Below are 15,058 nucleotides of genomic sequence, written 5' to 3'. Positions count from 1 at the left end.
TTTCCCCTGAAGTATTATTTTTCTCCCACTAGATGTCCCCAGTCTGATGGCCAATTCACTTCTTCTAAGCCTGGGTTGTCCTAGACCAGTGATGGTGAACCTTGGCACCCCAGATGTTTTGGAACTACATTTCCCATGATGCTCATGCACTCTGCATTGTAGTTGAACATCATGGGAAATGTAGTTCCAAAACATCTGGGGTGCCAAGGTTCACCATCACTGTCCTAGACCCACCCCAGCTTATGGTTGGACAGTGAAAGGTGAAGCTGCACAATGATGAGCTAACTCATCTGACTGTTTCTCTGCTTTCTCCTCCTATCAGCATGCCTTTTGTCAGCACATTAACTGATCAGTTCCTTCTTCCTATCATTCTTTGAGCCTTGCTGTAAATCTGCAAGAGGCTGGCAACAGATCAAATTCAGATACTTAGGCTTGGTTCACACTGCAGCGTCCCCAAAGTCGTGCAACTTGCTTGCAACTTTTGTGATTTAACATGGCTGCCAGGAGTGTGTGCACTCCTGCTCCATCATAGCTGCTGGTTCCAGCATCCTTGTTTTAGCTATGATGCATCCCTGTCTGTCTGTCCACCTGCAAGGTGATTGATGTGGTCAGTCTCTGGGTGGAGACCAAACCTGATTAAAGCCAGGCAAGCCTGCAGTCTCATGCTCATTGCATTTGTTACATATGCTCAAGTTGCTTATTTGCCTGTCCTTTGCCTGTCCTGCTCTGCTGTTTGGATTCCCTCGCTGACGACCTCGGATCGGAGATCGGTATATTCTCTGAACTCTGCCTGCCTTTTGCTTACAGGTGGGGGCAGTGACCTTTTTTGTATTGATTACAGATTGAACCTGACTATTCTGAACCTTGAGAAAAGGTGACAGTCACGAAGCAACTCTTCTATGAGGACAAACCAGTGATGAAAGTATTGATTTTTATTGAAACTATCCAAAAATGTAATTCAAAATACAAATAACAAATGTGAAAAATGAATTAAATAAACATCCCTATTCCCAATACATACTAAAAAGACATATAGTCTAAAGAGGACATAGGTGGCCACCGTTTTCCAATTTCACCATGCAGATCTCTCTCTCACACACACACATACACATACAGATCTCAATCGATCGTTAGATCGACCGGGATTTGTAAATGAATTTCTCAGATGACCAGGGAAAACTGTCATTGGGGATAACGACTGATGTAGTCTACTGATGGTATTAACTCTTGGTCACCAGGTATTTGGCCAGAATTGGAAATAAAAGTTATATAAAGTGCAGCAGTGGTGAGAAAATTCCTTATAGTCCCAGTAGCACAAACTTATGACGATAACAGCTCTGAAGAAGCTATCGTATTAGCGAAACATGTAAGCATCAGGAGGATATGGTATCCGTGAGGAGGACTTTCGGTTGGCCACCAATCTATCCACTAAGTCGCCCTTTTTTACCTCTTAACATTCCAATGGCTCGCTAGCCAAACGCCAGAGCTTGACTTTCTGCAGCCTCTACAACGGATGTCTCTTATATTACACCAGCGATGATTAAAAGACCTGCCTAACAGCTGACAAAGACTTACACCGTGAAAGAAGGAAGCTGCCTCGCCGTCATTGAGTAGAACTTTTCCCCTCAATGTCTATGACGGTAACCCATGAATCGCGATGATCCCTTTTGAATGCCGGTATCTGTAGGAAATAGCTCCGCTGTCAGTGAGTGATAGCCTTCTCCTTCAATGCATGTGATGGTGACCTATGGATCGTCAAGATCCCATCTGGATGCCGGTAATAGCAGGCTCTACTTCACTATCTGACAGGATATGCTGACACATGTACTGCTCTGGCTGCTGGTATAGCCAGTTTCTCTCCATATGTATCGCCTAAGTGTTACATTGCAACTGTTATGTAGCTTTATCACTGGTGATTTCTAAATATGCTCACATCCAAGCATTGAAGCTGTTATCGTCATAAGTTTGTGCTACTGTGACTATAAGGAATTTTCTCACCACTGCTGCACTTTATATAACTTTTATTTCCAATTCTGGCCAAATACCTGGTGACCAAGAGTTAATACCATCAGTAGACTACATCAGTCGTTATCCCCAATGACAGTTTTCCCTGGTCATCTGAGAAATTCATTTACAAATCCCGGTCGATCTAACGATCGATTGAGATCTGTATGTGTGTGTGAGAGAGAGAGAGATCTGCATGGTGAAATTGGAAAACGGTGGCCACCTATGTCCTCTTTAGACTATATGTCTTTTTAGTATGTATTGGGAATAGGGATGTTTATTTAATTAATTTTTCACATTTGTTATTTGTATTTTGAATTACATTTTTGGATAGTTTCAATAAAAATCAATACTTTCATCACTGGTTTGTCCTCATAGAAGAGTTGCTTCGTGACTGTCACAAATTTTCTCTAGATTGATTTTTAACTCAGAGGACAACCAAATCCCGGTATCTCTGGTATCTATATAACAACCTGGGATACCCCGATCTGGACAGTGAAACCGGTCAAATCCCCTAATGGCTAGGCCAATTCAAGGCCATTATCTTGCATAGGGGTATACCGGATTGGTATTAAGGAGTAGTTGAGATTCCCCCTTCTTTTATTTTCCCTTCTATTCTGAACCTTGCCTGATTTGTACCGGGACTGTCATTGAACCACTCTGCCTGTCTGCCAACCGCAAGTACCTGTTTGCTTTGCTCAGTTTGTGCCTGCCCCAGTGTGGTGGCCAGGAACTATAGCATTGTGTATAAGTCCTGGGGGCAACCGAGTACCGGTAGGCCTGCTTGCCTTATGGGAAAGGGGACTGCTATAGATGAAGAACACAGAAGCTAGCTATAGTGTCTGAAGACCTGCGTTAGGGGTAAACGTGACAACGGCACATAAGTCACATGAAAAGTTGCAGAAAAACAGTGCAGGAGCCTTTTTTTGTTGTTGCTGTGACTTGATTCGCATTGAATAAGATGGCACCCATTGAAATTAATGTGTTTTGACTTGTCATGCGACTTTATTTTGCAAGTCGCATGATAAGTTGCAGCAGCATGAATCAGGGCTTATACTACCTGTATTTAAAAAAATAAGATTTTTGTCTTACCTGTAAAATCCTTTTCTTGGAGTACATTGGGGACGCAGGACAGTATTCTCAAAACACTTGGGTTATACTGCTACCTTCGGGAGACTTGGACACTGGCAAAGCAATGCTGTAAGGACAGATCAGTAAGACCTCTCCGGCTCCCAGCATACCCCAGTTTAGCAATGTACTCCAAAAAAATTATTTTGCAGGCAAGACAAAAATACAATTTTCTTAGTTGTACTTTATGGACGGGATAGTATTCTGAAACACTGGGGGGGAGGGGGGTCCCAAGCAATCCAACTGTGAGATGGGCAACAGAAAATAAAAGGCTAATATTCCCACAAGGAGAGAACCAATAGGCTAACAGGATGGCTCAATAAAGTTTACAGAGCCACCTGAGGAACCTTAGGACTAAAGCTGGCACTAGAGGCCTAAACATCCACCTGGTGAAACTTAGCGACAGCCTGGCAATTTTGTGAAACATATGCTCTATGCCAGGGGTCCCAAAACTTTCTAAACAAAAGGACCAGTTTACTGTCCTTCAGGTTTTAGGGGGGCCACACTGCGGCCAGCAGGAGTAGAAAATGTCCTAGTGTGGGAGCAAACAATACCTCATCACTGGTGTCAGTGAGAAGAATAGTACCCGATTGGTGGTGTCAATTGATGGAATAGTGAATGGTATAAGGCCCCATGGATGGTGTCAGCGGCAGTAATTCTAGCCCATTATTGGTGGAATAGTTCTTTGTATTGTTGATGTAAGTGGCAGTAATTATGGCCAATTGTTAGTGTCAGTGGGAGGAATAGTTCCTCGTATAAGTGGGAGCTTGTTGGGGTTGGAGACCATGCTGGACTGACTAAATCAGTCAATGGTGGTGTGTGGGTGATGAAGTGGTTGAGGGGGGAGGTCTTGCTTCCAATGGTCTGTGCCCAACTTTAAAGAAGGTGATGGTCAGCCCTTTTTTTATTATGGGGCCTGGGCTGCTACTATTATTATTATTATATACAGGAGTTATACCTATATGCTACCACTGGGTTTGGCCTTAAGGTTGTTGAACTTCATATGAACTATAAAGAGTAGGTAGAAAGGAGCACCTGGTATCCAGTAAATACAAGTTGGAAGGTGTTTATTGGAGATTGTAACAAGGATGACAAGCCAACATGTTTCAGGAGAACAAAGACTCCCCCCTCTTCAGAGCTGTTCTTGTATGATAATAAACGGGGAAGGATCCCAAATGGATGTGTCTGTAGCACTAGGATCAGATAGATGTTTGTCAGAGTGTTGGCTGTGTTCCCTTGCTGTTCATACAGGAACAGCCTTGAAGAAGGGAGAGTTTTTATTTTCCCAAACCATGTTGGCTTGTCATACTTGTTACAATCTCCAATACAATCTCCAATAAATGCCTTCCAACTTGTATTTACTGGACACTGGTCGCTCCTTTCTACCCACTCTTCATCGTATAGGTGGGAGGAATAGTTCCTGGTATAAGCAATAGTGCCCCAGGGGCTGGATTAAGGCAAGCAAAGGGACACATCTGGCCCCCAGGACCTAGTGTGGAGACCACTGCTCTATGCTTGAGAAGCTCTAAATGATCTGGTAGAGTGCACCCAGACAGGGTAAGAAAACTTGATGGCATGAGTATGAAGGACAAGCTGTCCAATCCACCCAGTGATGGTGGAACAAGAAACTGGCTTTCCCCTACGTGGAACTTCTGGAATGGCAAACAGAAAGTTAGACTAATGAAAAAGAAGATTCAGCTGAGAAACTCAAACAGCTTGTAAGACATCTAGACAATGAAGAGAATTCTCACTAGGATGTTTAGGAACAAGAGAGATATTAGAACAATGTCGTAAATAAGGTAAAAGGAAGAAACAACCTTGGGAAGAAAAGAGGCCCTGGTTCCCAAAACAACCTTGTCTTTGTGTAGCACAAAAAATGGTTTCCTACAGGTTAAAGCCGGCAACTCAGAACCTCGTCTAGCAGGTGAGATGGTGTTAAGAAAGACAATCTTGCGAGCAAGGACAGAAGGATATCTCTGATAGGTTCAAAGGGCAGTCTGTGCAGAATTAACAGAACCAGGTTGGGATCCCATGGAGTTTATAGGGTATTGTACAGGGAGAACAACGTGAGTGACACCCTGTATTATTATTATTATTATTATTATTATACAGGTTTTATATAGCGCCAACAGTTTGTGCAGCGCTTAACAAAATAAAGGCAGACATTACAGTTACATTGCAATTTGGTACAAGAGGAATCAGAGCTTACAATCTAAAAAGGGAGGGTCAATTGATACAAAAGGTAATAGCTGTGGGGGATGAGCTGATGGAGGAAGTAAAACAGTGTTAGTTAGAAGCAGGATAGGTTTTCACACACATAGGTTGGACTTGATGGAGTTGTGTCTTTTTCAACCTCATCTACTATGTAACTATGATAGGCTTCTTTAAAGAGAAGGGTTTTCAGGGATTGTCTAAAGATGGATCGATTAGGGGACAGTCGGACAGATTGGGGTAGGGAGTTCCAAAGGATGAGAGAAGCTTTGGAGAAATCCTGGAGGCGAGCATGGGAGGAGGTGACAAGGAAGCTAGAGAGCAGAAGGTCTTGGGAGGACCGAAGTGAGCGGCTTGGTTGGTATTTTGGGAATAAGTTAGTGATGTAGCCGAGGGCAGAGTTATGGATGACTTTGTAAATTATTGTTAGTACTTTAAATTTTATTCATTGGGTGAGTGGAAGCCAGTGGAGGGATTGGCAGAGAGGGGTGGAGGACACTGAATGGTTGGTGGATGAGCCTTGCAGCGGCATTCATTACGGACTGAAGGGGGGATAGTCTATGTAAAGGTAATCCAATGAGGAGGGAGTTGCAGTAGTCGAGTCCTTGGGGGACCCCAACGGTAAGAGGAGTTGGAGAGGAGGAAATGGAGTTGTAAGTGACACTGAAGGTGCGAAGGTATGAAGGTTTTCACTAAAAGTGAGAGGCAAGCAGTCTCTGAAAAGAACCGCTGAGATTGAGATTTGACTCTGGAGGGTAGCCAAGGTTAAATGTGGATCCAGACAAGGCTGGAGAAAAGATTGGATTTGTCCAATGGAGAAATTCCTGGGCTGGAAGTTCCTTGCCTTTCACTATAAGAAAAGACACATTCCAAGTGCAATGGTAGACTTAGCAAGAAGTTGACTTCCTCAAATTCCTAGCTTTTAAAAGCATAGGGATGACCACATCTGATAGGTCCTCATCCTCATTCCTGAAGACAAACCTGATCAGTTTTTGACCCTGGGAGCCAAGAGGTCTACATCTGGCACCAGTGACAGTGGTCCAAGATCAGTGGTCACCAACCTTTTGGACCTCTCAAGGCACTAAACTCACAATTTTGAATCCCGCTGACCACTAATATGAATTTGACATGTCTTATACATACAATGCTCCGGCTCTCTGCCCCCCTCCCCCTGGATTATACTGCTGCCTTATACACACACAATGCCCTGGCTCTCTCCCCCCCCCTTCCTCCCCCGCACTCTCACATTACTGCCTAACACAGACTCATCATTGTTAACCACCTCCTTATCCAGCCATGTGCTTGAGCTCTATGCTCACTCCCACAGTCTGTGATCAGTGCTGCCATTGGACGTCCCCTCCTTCTTCACCTCCCACACTCTGCACTACTCCCGGCACCTCCCTCTGAGTTCACAGGAGCTGCAACTATAGAGGTGGCATCGGGTATCAATGCGAGCTGACATTGAGGGAGAACAACCCTGGAAACAACATTAGGCGGTATACATCCGCCACAATGTTGATTTGCGGCAGAACCCCTGGGGACCACCAAAATTTTCTCAGTCCACGGACCACTGGTTGGCGACTGCTCTCCTAGAACACCTTGCAATGGAAAAAACATTCTCCAGGGACCAGATATCAATGACTTAGGAAGTCTACTTGCCACAGCAGTTAGGGGTAGAACTTGAGAACAAATCAGAGCAAGTACAAGGGCTAGCACCTTCTAGAAGATCCAAGATGCAGTAGACCAGCCAAAAGGAAAAACAACAAAGTGTTAATGTTGCATACCCACACCCAAATGAAGGTAGAGTTGGTGTGCTGAAAAATTGGAGACATGTAAATGGGCATCCTCGATGTCCATGGAGGTCGCATGGTCTCCCAGATGAAGGGAGACAATGACTGATAGCAGAGAGAGGAATGCTGGGAGTAGGAGGAGTTATATTCGGCTGTCCTTATAGCTTTGCCAATATCCACTTCTCCTGAAGGCAGTAGTATAAGCGCAGAATTTCAGATTACTACCCTGTGTCCTGTAATGCATAACTAAGAAATACATTAACTGATGTGTGCATTTAAAGAACTGCATTAAATTTGTGTCTTTTATATCTGCATTCAAAGTTCAGATTTTCCAAAAGAAAAAAAAAAAAAAAAAAAGATGAACCCCATCCCACAGAGTGCTTTACAATTTCACTGCAGAACAGCCAGCATTGTCATCCTAGTATAGGAAGTAGAGCAATAAACAGATTTACTGGCAGAATCAACTGAAAGGTAAATAAATTGGTTACTGGGAAAAATCATTAAAAAAACCCCAAAAACAACTGTGTTCATGCTCCTGACAGGCAGCATCATGTATTTATTTTTCTGCCCAATGTTCCTTTTTAAAGGGTTTATTTATATATATATATATATATATATATATATATAAATTAAGGTGTTTAAACAGCCAATATGATTATTCCCCTAATGCGTCTAATAATTTCCTATGATCGTTAGCTCCATCTAGTGACCATAACACAGTATTTTCCTGATTGAGGTATTTCAGGAAAAGTACTTCAATATGGTCACTAGATGGAGCTGGCGATCATAGGAAATAAAAAACACATTAGACACTTTACAGGGATTTGCTGTGCAATTTTATTATAAATAGACCCCTAAGTGATGATCAATGACAGATGAAAACAATTAAAAAAAAAAAAACAGATACTTCAGTTCTGCTGTACTGCATTTCAGTTACAGCACAGTGAAGTTTTCCCACCAATTAGCCGACGCCTCTGCTATAGCAGCACTGATAACGGCAATGTATGCCAAGAAGATGCAGCATCAGCAGAGGGAACAGATAATGAATGGTCAAGCACTGCACATTGTAGGAGGACCGCAGAGTAGCTGAGGATTGATTTTTTTTTTTACAGCTATCATTAAACCTCACACCAAAACAAAAACAGTTTGAGATTGAGGTCTCAAGATAACAAATTGTGTTCAAAATCATCACAGGCTTGTTTCCTCCTATTTGATTGTCTAGGAGGCTTTTTTTTTAGAAAAACATACTGCATTTTGGCCACTAGGGGGAGCTGACAATCATAGGAAGTCATCGCAAAGAGAGAAAATACAGGGAAAATTTGCGCAGCCTAGAGGATTGCTTGTGACGTTCGTCCAATATATATTTTATACATAAACTGCTAAGGTGTGCATTGTGTTATTCTTCCACATCTGTGCGGTAATCCAGTGTGAGACTTCCTGTAATAAAGACCGCTCACTGCTGCTCTTTCTCGTTTTGGCAGGGTGACTGGTCTTTGGCTCCACCCCCCCCGTCCTGTAGTTTTCTGCAGCCCGTAGTGGGTGGAGCCTGCTGGGCCCCTCCCACAGCTCTGCTCTCTGCGCTGGGTATGTACTAGCTTTGCAAAGGAGTTTGATGCACACAAAGTGGATTTCTACTCTGTAGCTATTGAATATATATATATATATATATATATATATATATATATATATATATATATATATATATATATAGTGAATGAACTAAAGATTTTGGTTTCCGGAGTTCTGCCGTACGTTGCAGAGCGTTCGAGCAATACATCCCTATGCTAGCTGCCAAGTCGCTATGTCTTCTAGTGACTCCCTGAGCATGTCTCTAGTGATTCTGTATGACCAATGTATATTCAGACAGGAATGTGGATCAGAACAGGGCCTGGACGGGGGGGGGGGGGTATGATGGGGGGCACTATGTGTGCTGCATTAGTATTCCCTTCAGAGTGCCCAAAGGTGTCACAATCCTATAGCGTATACTAAAACAAAAAAAATGTACTGTATGCCGCTAAAGTGTTCGGGTTTGGCATGAAGAAAAAGTGGCAACCCTACACCCCCCACCCCCCGCTGTTTCCCGGTCGGTCCGGCACTTACCCCCATCGTGGCGGGTGGCAGACAGCATGGCGCAGCAGCTCGGCTCTGAGTCCTCTCCTCCATGACGGCTTCCAGCTCCTCCCCTCCTCCTCCTAGGCATCCAATAGGATCGCCTGTCCTTTCAGCCAATCGGGTGACCGGTGTCAAAACCCACTTCCTGCTTGTCCAGGAGGAGGAACAGTGTTACAACAGCAAATATTGATTCGCTGTTGTAACACACCTGGGTGGTGCTCGGAGCGCACTCTCTGTGACCCGAGCATACCCTATATTGGAGCCTATTAGAGTCTCTGGCTCTAATCGGTGCTTCAAACAAAAGACAGCCTCCACCCCCACATTGGAATCCATGTCCTGAAAGGGACCAGACGCATGGATAAGGAAGGCGGCGGTGGACGGGGGGAGGGGGGGAAGATGGGCAGAGGGCTGCAACCTGGGAGTCATCAACAGCAAAACCCATCACCCCTTGCTGGGTGCTCTGGTGAAGACCTTTCTTATCTGAAGACCTTTCTTATCTTATACCTTTTGCCCCAGTCCTTCTAAGGGTACCCACCTTCACTGAACGAGTTGGCTGACTGACTCCATTCCCAGTGCATTGAAGTGTCCAGTCTCCGCAGTGTCTTTTGCCTCTCCGTGCCTCCTCAAGGCTATCTGTGTCTTCCCTGTGGCCTACAGCAGTAGTTCTCAACCTCAGTCCTCAAGTACCCCCAACAGGCCATGTTTTGGGAATTTCTCTTAGATAAATTAGCTGTCCAAAATACCAAGCCATGGACTCTGATTTAAAGCACCTGTGCAAGATAAATGAAAACCTGCAAACATGGCCTGTTGGGGGGTACTTGAAGACTGAGGTCGAGAACCACTGGCTTACACTACTGCTTAGCACAGCTGTTACTACCAAGTCCCCCCTCCTGGGAACAGATTTCCCATCTATAAACACAGGTCATGAATGGAGGCAAGGTTTAGAGATGAAGAAAAACAAAGGTCACTACTGAGGATCTTCTCCCAACATGTATCCTCAAGCAGCAACCCTGAAACCTGCAACATGCTTCTGAACCCCTAACAGTAAAACCATACCCTGATCCACGGCACCACTCCAAACCTCTACCCCTTAACATGCATGGACCATCCAGGTGCTGGCTTCTGTAGTCCGTATAACCCCTTGATTCAAAAACGGGAATTTACCCCCAAAAGTAAAGGGGTTTTCTAGGCAGCAAACAACGAATACAGGTAGTATATGGTTTAAACCATATACTACCTGTATTCGTTGTTTGCTGCCTAGAAAACCCCTTTACTTTTGGGGGTAAATTCCCGTTTTTGAAACTTTCTTGGGGTGTGCAGCCATTTTCCTCTCCCAGGTGTCTCGCTTCTTTTCATTGTATAACCCCTTGATGACCAGTGACGTACTGATGCGTCACTGGACTTTAAGTGGGTACACCGGGATGATGCCAGCTACAGGCATCCTCCTGGTACCGTTCTTTTAGAGCCGATGGTTGTCTCTCCAATAAAAGCAATCCCAGCGGCTAACAAGATGCTTGATTGCTTTTACAAGCAGCGGTTTTATCGGGCTGTCCCTCCCACTGAGACATCTGATCCACCAGCAGGTGCTTCCACCTGCTGATCATAGAGGTGAAAAAAGACCAGGATGGCTCTGTTCACCTCTATGATATAGGGAACTGGAAACGATGACCTTACGTCACTTTACTTACATCACATCGATCAGATGCTTTTGAGTAGACATGTGCACTGACAAAAAATTTGTTCATTTTTGCTTCATTCTTTTTTTGCTTTTGTCAGAAATTTGGAAATTTGAAAATTGGGAAATTTAAAAATTCGGAATTCGGAAATTCGGAAATCTGAAAATTCTGATTTTCAAATTTTCAAATTTCCGAATTCTCGAATTTCCGAATTTTGAATTGGAAATTCGAAATTCGGGAATTCGGAAATTCAGAAAATTCGGAAATTTGAAAATCCGAATTTGTGGATTTCCAAATTTTTGAATTTCCAAATTTTCAAATTTCTGAATTTCGAATTCTGAATTTTCACATTTCTGAATTTCTGAATTTTGAATTTCCAAATTTTGAATTTCCAAATTTCAAATTTTCGAATTTTCAAATTTTCAAATTTCCAATTTCGAATTTCTGAATTTTCAAATTTCTGAATTTTCAAATTTCTGAATTTTCAAATTTCTGAATTTTCAAATTTCTGAATTTTCAAATTTCTGAATTTTCAAATCTTCAAATTTACGAATTCCGAATTTTCACTGTTCTGAATTTCCGAATTTCGAATTTTCAAATTCCGAATTTTTGAATTCCGAATTTTCGGATTTTCAGGAATTCAGAAATTCGAAAATCTGAAAAAAAGAAAGAAAATCTGTAAAATTTGAAATAATAACTAATAATAACTAACTGAAATTTAGAATTTTCCAATTTCCGAAATTTCGTGCCTCCATCCCCCCCCGCGCAAAAGGTGAACGCTTGCGACTGTTCTGCAAGCATGCAAACAGCAATCATCTCAAACGTTGGGTATCACTATGAACGTCAGATTGTGGGCAGAAACAATTGAATACTGTCCATGATACTTTTTTTATTTCCACTAACATACAATTTTTTAGGACAAGCTTTCGGTTATGTCCCTTTCTTCAAGGTCCGAGCAGTACTGATTCACAAAAGTTTTAGCAGAAAAAAAAAAAAAGACACAAACGCTGAAGGAAAGGAAAAAAAAATACATCAACAAAAAAACAAACAGACACAACTGTACACGGCAATGGTAATAAAACTAGCATAGTAGTGAGATAAGGGAGAGCTATGGATAATGAGTGAGAAAACCCGCATCTAAATTTAGGTCGTTATTTTTTGGTGTCAAATAGAAGTATCATTCCTAGTTCAAAAGTTTTCCTTTCCTGAATAGTTTTGAAATTCCCTTTAGCCCTGGTTCACATTCATGCTACTTTGAAATCGCGCTACTTCGATTGAAGTAGCGCAATTTCAAAGTAGCGAGGTCGGCGCAATTTCAGCTGCTACTTGATAGACATCTGTGTGGCTTCATGCATAGATGTCTATTGAAGTTGCACCTGAAATCGGCAAAAGTGATGCAGGAACTACTTTTGCAAATCGGGTGTCGCACCGATTGGAACAGTGCCATTGCCTCCAATAGGCTGCAACTTGTCCTGTGATTTGATCTCTTAATTCGCATGACAAATCGCTCCAATGTGAGCCTAGGCTTAAGTCCGGTTGTGAGAAATGAGGTCCCACAGGTGTACAGAAACTACACTATATTACCAAAAGTATTGGGACGCCTGCCTTTACATGAACTTTAATGGCATCCCAGTCTTAGTCCGTAGGGTTCAATATTGAGTTGGCCCAACCTTTGCAGCTATAACAGCTTCAACTCTTCTGGGAAGGCAGTCCACAAGGTTTTTAGGAGTGTGTCTATGGGAATGTTTGACCATTCTTCCATTTGTGAGGTCACGCACTGATGTTGGACAAGAAGGCCTGGCTCGCATTCTTCGTTCTAATTCATCCCAAAGGTGTTCTATCGGGTTGAGGTCAGGACTCTGCACAGGCCAGTCAAGTTCCTCCACCCCAAACCCGCTCATCCATGTCTATATGGACTTTGCTGTGTGCACTCGTCCAAATCATTTGCTGGAGGGGGGATAATAATGTGGGGTTTTTTTTTTTTAATGGGGTGGGGCTTGGCCCCTTAGTTTCAGTGAAGGGAACTCTTAAGACGTCAGCATACCAAGATATTTTGGACAATTTCATGCTCCTAACTTTGTGGGAACAGTTTGGGGATGGCCCCTTCTTCTTCCAACATGACTGCACACCAGTGTACAAAGCAAGGTCCATAAAGACATGGATCACACCTCCCAACATTTTGAGATGGGAATTAAGCCTCGTACACACGATCGGACTTCAAACAAACTTTTCCGTGGATTTCTGTCCAAAGGCCGTTGGCCGTGAATTTGTTATGCATACACACGGCAGGACTTTTTCAGCCAACTTTCACCAAATCACGTGGTTTTTCAGCTCATTACCTTTTGGACAACTTCTGTATTGTTGTCTGATCTTTTGCATTGGTTCTGAGCATGCGTGTTTGTACTTTGGACTAAAGTCCGATGGATTTGTGTACACGCGATCAGACTAGCCGACGTAGGTCTTTTGTTGCAGGAAAGTTTGTGTGCGCACAGCCAACATTTGTCCGATGAAAACAGAAAAAGTTTGTCCGATGGAGCGTACACACGGTCGGATGTTGCCTTAAAACAGGTCATTTGCATGTTTGTCAAAAAGTCCGATCGTGTGTATGGGCCTTAAGGGACACCTACTAACAAACGTATGTAGCCATAGGACACGCCCCCTGCCACACTCCCTTAAATGAGAATTAACCTCAAAAAAAGGTTAATTAAATCCACAAATACTTTTTTTTTTTTTTACCACTACTATCCCTTTTTATTGGCTTTTAAATTGTATGAAAGGTTTAGCACTGGGAAACACTTTTTGAAAGATAAAAAGTGCATTTTATATAGAACTTTATAGATCGGACCAAAATGAGGGACAAATGAGGAGGAAAGAGGGACAGAGGGACATTGCTCCAAATCAGGGATAGTTGGGAGCTATGCATGGATGAGCGAGTTTGGGGTGGAGGAACTTGACTGGCCTGCACAGAGTCCTGACCTCAACCCGATAGAAAACCTTATTTTTGTTTGTACATATTGTGTTTTTTTGCATTAAAATTTGAAAAAAAGTGTATATTTTCCCAAAAAATTGCGTTTAAAAAAAAACGCTGCGCAATTTGACATAAAAAAATTGCAACACCCACCAATTTATTTTACAGGGCCTTTGCTTATAATGTGCGGGGAGAAATTTTCTACCAAAAAAAATACTGATTGTTACATGTAAACAAGAAGTGCCAGAAAAGGCCTGGTCTTCAAGTGGATAAGGGAACTGGTTGCCTGACAGCAGTAAAAGTATGGGCTGGTTGGTGGCTTCAGAAACATCAGCATAAAGCTTCGTACACACGATCGGATTTTTTGCAGACAAAACATCAGACTTTTGTCCGAAGGCGTGTGCCTGGATTTTGTCTTGCGTACAAACAGCAAGGAATTGTCGGCCAACAAACACGAACGTAGTGATGTACTACGTGTTTTTTCAGCTCTTTAGCGCCACCCTTTGGGCTCCTTCTGCTAATTTTGTGTTAGTAGAAGTTTGGTGAGTGTTGATTCGCGTTTTTCATTTCACACTTTTCTGTTTGCGCTTTTCATTTCGCACTTTTCAGTTAGTTTTTGAATGACCGTTCATCAACCAGACATATTGTGGAATCGGAGGAGATAACATGTCATTTATTATTGGCCTTGGAGTTATTGCTTTGACCCAAGTCCAGTCCAGGGACAGGAGGAGGAGGATTTCTTGGACCAAAAATTGGTTGCTTTATTAATCGTGACCATGTCATATGCCTTTGCTGCGGGAGCTCCAGGAGAATAATCCAGAAGATTTTTGGAATTATCTCCGGATGACAGACCCCTGCTTTCACCAACTCTTGGCATTGGTGACCCCCTATATTAAGAAGCAGGACACATGCATGAGGCTTTTATTTTATTGTTTGGTTGAATAATAATGATTTGATTTGGTATATTTTCTATATTTTTGGATGCATAAAATACACGTTTTGGTTAAGTTCTATTGGCAGATAACATGTCTAATTTTATTTGTTTTCTTTTTTTAATGCACAATAAAAAAATTGTGTAGAATAATACTTGGCTGTGTGTTTTACTTCAAATGACAGTTTGGGAGTCGGCAGTTACATTTTAAAAAATACAATGTAAAATTGACAAGGGA

The 15,058-nt window shown here is 42.6% G+C and overlaps 1 protein-coding gene across 5 annotated transcripts in view; it reads right to left on the bottom strand.

Moving 5' to 3' along the window:
* Positions 1 to 15,058, bottom strand: part of MEGF11 (multiple EGF like domains 11) — an 838,162-nt gene that overhangs the window by 111,357 nt on the left and 711,747 nt on the right. The gene's annotated exons all lie outside the window — the stretch shown is intronic.

This window comes from Aquarana catesbeiana, linkage group LG03, assembly GCF_042186555.1.
Source record: "Aquarana catesbeiana isolate 2022-GZ linkage group LG03, ASM4218655v1, whole genome shotgun sequence".
Taxonomy (NCBI): domain Eukaryota; kingdom Metazoa; phylum Chordata; class Amphibia; order Anura; family Ranidae; genus Aquarana; species Aquarana catesbeiana.
Note: the sequence above shows the minus strand (reverse complement) of the source record. Positions and strands in the feature narration are given on the sequence as shown.